Below are 5,000 nucleotides of genomic sequence, written 5' to 3'. Positions count from 1 at the left end.
CGGATCGATCGGTTCTGCAGACAGAGGCCGCGGCTCTGGAGTGCGAGAAACGGGACCAGATGGAAATCGGTGCCAAGCACAATTGTCACGCCCGTAAACACGGGACGGAAACAGGGACTTGGTTGGGCGATGACGATTGCATTCGAATAGAATGCCGTTGCAAATGGTGTCGAGCCGCTGGGACTCCCCCTCGACCGTACACTGGCACACTGGTGATAACGTAGGATGAGCTTGGTTTGGGTGCCGCTAAACGATTTGTTCTTTGCTCCATTCTCATACGCGATGCGTTATCACCATGGAATGCCGGACAGATTCATTATTGAGTCATGATTCGCTCGTTAGTCACAACTGCGCTGCGGCAGTGGTTTAAAGGGTTACGAACGGCTGAACCGGCATCCGCTCCAGTGGCGCAATTGGTTAGCGCACGGTACTTATACGACAGTAACGATGCCTGATGAGCAATGCCGTGGTTGTGAGTTCGAGCCTCACCTGGAGCAGAGAGGAATGAGGAAAGGAATGCGCCCGCAATTATGTGTGTTGAACAAAAAATGTCTTTGTAACAAAAGCGTTTTCTCATACAAAGGGAACCCTTTCATCTTTTTCTAGAACAACTTGTTTTATGATTAAAGGAGTTGTAGGTTGCAGTAACTTGTTTTAAAAGTTGTTATTTATTATTTTTTGGTTTTTTGGTTTTCCCGCAACCTTTTCATTCAACGAAATAAAAGCGGAGCTTATAAAAACATAAAATTACATAAAAACAATTGAGAAAGGATTCCATTTTTCTCTAGAACAAGACAATCACAGATCCACACGTTATCAATAACGCGTTACAACGACATTCAAATCAACTAAACGCCTTAGCACCAATTGAATTCTCACTGTGACGAGGGTGTCGCCCCACATTCCTTCTCTACGGTCGCGATTCAAAATAAGCCCGCTCGTATTGGAATGATATCGGAATTAGAAGGAAAAAAGAAGCGGAACAGAGCTAATAGAACGATAGCAACAGATGCGGCCCCACCGAGCAGCTGCCCAGAACAGGAAAACAACATTAAAATTAGAAACGTTTACTCAGCGGGACGTCCCGTGTTTTGGTGCGGGCGCGCCAAGTACAGCAGTCCCTGGTAGTCGCCTGTGCGTAGCTCAACGAGCCTTTTGGGAAGGCCGCCAGTACGGAGACCAGCCAGAAGTCATGCCGTGCTTCATCATCAGGATTGACGAAGGTTCTTGTGCCTACACAAAACCGGTTCAACCAGGACAGCCGTACCAGGGAACAAGGATTTCCACCGCTTTCCGTCCCGACATCCGGTACGGTCCTATCGGTTGAGCTCGGTTGGCGGTATGGCGCGCCCGGGCACGAATAACAGCCACTCACTTTATATTGACAACCTGTTGAATCTGTTGTCGGTCGGCACGGGCTGGTGAGCTGGTGTGATGAAACGGGGACGACGAGCGGCCAACCGAGACTGGTGACTACGTCACGCTGGATCTACAGAGTCTGTCACGAAAACGAATTGGATCGGTAATCCGTGTTGCAAAAGTTTTGCTGTTTTTTTTTTAGATTGGTTCAATGTGTTTTGCAAACTGGTGCTAGAATATTTACAAATCCTTCTCTACAAAAAGGGATGCCAGAGATTTGCTAATATCTAAGTTTCCTTCCTTTCTTTTGCTCCACTAATGTGAACCGGGATGCTGGGAGCGATTAACCGGCGGCAGGATGTTGGTAAACATTAGTTTTCGTAGCATGTTATATGCTGAGTGAATGCATGTTCCGTTGTATGTTGATCCTTTGGCGAGAGGACCGCTATCTGATACTAATCGTTTTATTTTTGTTCCACCACCACCACGGTTACTCGTATTAGCATACGGAATGTATCTCCCGATCCACCATCGGAGTCGAGTTGGAATGGTAGCCATCACCCCCCAGGTGAGGGTGCACGGAGAGGCAACTACGGGAGTAAGGCCATTACACCTAGCACCTCGGCTAATGTGGTGCAGGATTAGCAGGATGTTAATTTACCTTTCGTCTCGCCACGGGTGTTCGCCTTGGAATCGCAATGACCAACCGACCGAACAGGTTAGTCGGACGGCTAGCACCTGGATCCAGCAAACTATGGCAGCTACTTTTCCTTCCCAACTAGCACCCAGGGCGTGGGGTAATGAGGTGATTTGCAGCACTGATAAAGTACCGATCGTTGACCGTAAGAAGCGAGGGCGCCAGAGCTTCCTCGAGTTCGAATTCTCCGCGCCCCCCAGGTACCGACAGATGATTCAGCTTTTGCTCGTAAGCATGATTGATGCCATTTACTCCGATCCAGTATGAGACGAATGAAGTCTGGCGAATCAACAGGTCGATCTGCAAACACTTTTAATCGTTCCGCGTACGCCATAACGATGTAAAGGCTTCATAAAAGTGTTCCGGCGCGGGCTGGTAATGTGGAATTGTAGTACCAACCATCGATTGACGGCGATGCAGTGCCCTAAACGATTAAAACTTTTCCCACATCGTGTTAATGTAAAACCGCGGTAACACTGCCAGGGGGTGGGATGGAACGGCAAGACCGACAAACCGGACATGCAGCTGAAATGCAAATAAGCTGTCTCGTGCCGGTGCCACTCTCACGCTGGTTCCGGCGCGACGTGAAGCGGTCCGTCGATCATAAGGGTCTGGAATGGGAGTCATAGTGGTAAGGGCATGTCGTGCCACAGTTCAATGGACTCAATTTTATTGGACAACCGTGCCAGCCGGAGGTGGATGGAAATGTAAATTCCAGCACCAAAGTTGTTGGCTATTTCTAATGGTTTGTACCCCATGTCACGAATTAGATTACGGCGCAAATAGTTTGAAAACATTACTCTCGTTGTGCAGGTGGATGACTCACGCCTGTAGAGATCAGACATTGTTTATGTTTTTTCAAAGTTTGTGAATGTTACAGTTTAGAGGTAACTTGTACCAGAAACCTGATGATGAACGAGGTTTTATGAATATCTCTGAGCAGGAAACTAACAATTAAAGTCGAAGCAGCGCATCAATTCTGGTGCCTAATCTAATGAAAACTCGTACCGCACCAAAGGAAAAAAACATGGAATCACCTGACAAACGATGCATACGGCCAACCATGGAAAGCGCTCCACGGCTACGACATTGATCGCCTTGCTACAGCGAACATGCTATCGATAGTAATAAATTAATGCCTAACCGTGCGCAACTGGCGATAGCGGGATTGCTGATTGCTGATAAGCGAGCCTGACGGATAGATACGGGAAAGTGTTTTCCTCCGTTGCCCGGCTACTCTAGCACTCTTGTCGCGGTGAGCGTTTCCTTCGCGACAACGGATCGAACTTCCATTTCTGGTTTTTTGCTTCGATATCCCCATTTTATCAACCAATAGCTCGATTGCGTTTCGCAAAGTTATTGCCACCGGTGATGATGCATCGTTCGAGGGTGTAGGGACGCGCGTTACATCGTTGACGATGTCGCTGTCGCCTATCGTTGTATGTTCACGTCATCACGCCACGATAAGGGGCTCAAGAACCTGGCTTGGCTTGGGCAGAGTGTCGATGTCAATCGATATTTGTGGTAAAGTTCTATCTACCACTGCCAGTGCTTCCGCGCTGCTTATCAGTCTTTGCCGCGTTCCATGTTTCATAAAACCTTCTACAATAAAAGGATTTGCTTTCTTTCCCCTTTTTACATATTTTTTTTCTCCAAATGTTATCTGGAACTAGTGCAACAGGAATACGGCCATGCGTCTAACGATTGGACAGGGCAATTCACTATCTGCGTCAAAGCAAAACATGAGCAAATCAGTCATTACGGTGCAAACGAAAATAAACGGAAAATCATCCATTCGGAAAATTTACATAAGAGAAAACATCTAAAATCATCTTCACCATACCGATACAATCGCAATAGTTTTCGATACCATTTGTTACAGTAAACACATTACATTGATTTGGGAGCACCAAGCCTGACCAAGTGACCGCTAGTAACCGACTTCCTGAGGACTTCGAAAGTAAGAAGAAGGTCCGGGTGAAACAAATGCTAGATAACCATTTACGGAGCACCAGGAAAATTAAATTGAACAGAAGCCACTCCAGACGAATGCTTGTAAGTGGGTGTGAGTGTTCGTATGTGGGTTGATAGCATCGCAAACGTTTTGGAACCAACCGGCCAGGGCACCAATGCATACGCTCACAACGAGTAGCACCCCAGCGAGCATCGCATTTCCATCGGAAGGACGATTTGCCCGATTCTTGAACATTCTTGCTTTACATCCGAATGGGTGCATAAAAACCCTTATCTCGCTTTTGGGTTATTTATACGCATTTATGTACACTTTTTGGATAACGTTTCATCTCGTTTACATCATCCTTTTGTTGGTTTTTGGTTCATTTGTTGAACAAGTTCACAGTTATTGGTGTTTTCAATCCATTTGTGTTAATTCAGAAACATGTACGGTACCACTGACGCAACTTTCTAGAATCACAATGTTTTAGATTACCAGAAAACAAAATCACCAAAAAGAGCAATTTTGGAAATAAAAACCTAAAAAAAGCTCAAATGCTAAATTTAAATATTGAAATCGAATTTTAAATTGTTCTGAACAACTGAAATGACAATCAAACATATTTCTATGGTTTTTAAATCACAATCAAAGCAAAATTTACTGTTACACATTCTCCTAATATTTAATAGCATTGAAATATGATCGGAATCCTGAAGTCCTCTTACTACCACAGCAATCCTGCGCCTCTCGATCGAGAGTGATTGCTTGATATTACAGCTTACAGAGGTCGTCATGCATACGCATAATGTTTCGTCTCATCGTTCATTGGCCACATCGCTTGCCACATTTCAAACGCCAGTGGTGTTAAATGGCACTCATAAGCAATATTACATGCTGCCTCGTTCAGAAATGGGTAAACGAACGGAAACAATGCTCTCCTTTCCACAGCACCTTCAAATGACAAATACCTTTGCAGGTATTGCGATTGTG

General features: G+C 45.6%; 1 non-coding gene across 1 annotated transcript; it reads left to right on the top strand.

Annotated features, from left to right (window-relative positions):
- Positions 1–398: 398 nt before the first annotated feature.
- On the top strand, positions 399–497 carry Trnai-uau (transfer RNA isoleucine (anticodon UAU)). The gene is made up of 2 exons: positions 399–436; positions 462–497. It is a non-coding gene; the product is annotated as a tRNA-Ile (tRNA).
- The last annotated feature ends 4,503 nt before the right edge of the window (positions 498–5,000 follow it).

The sequence above is a fragment of the Anopheles aquasalis genome, chromosome 2 (assembly GCF_943734665.1).
Source record: "Anopheles aquasalis chromosome 2, idAnoAquaMG_Q_19, whole genome shotgun sequence".
NCBI lineage: Eukaryota > Metazoa > Arthropoda > Insecta > Diptera > Culicidae > Anopheles > Anopheles aquasalis.
The sequence above is the reverse complement of the archived record's forward strand: the minus strand, read 5'-3'. Positions and strand labels throughout refer to the sequence as shown.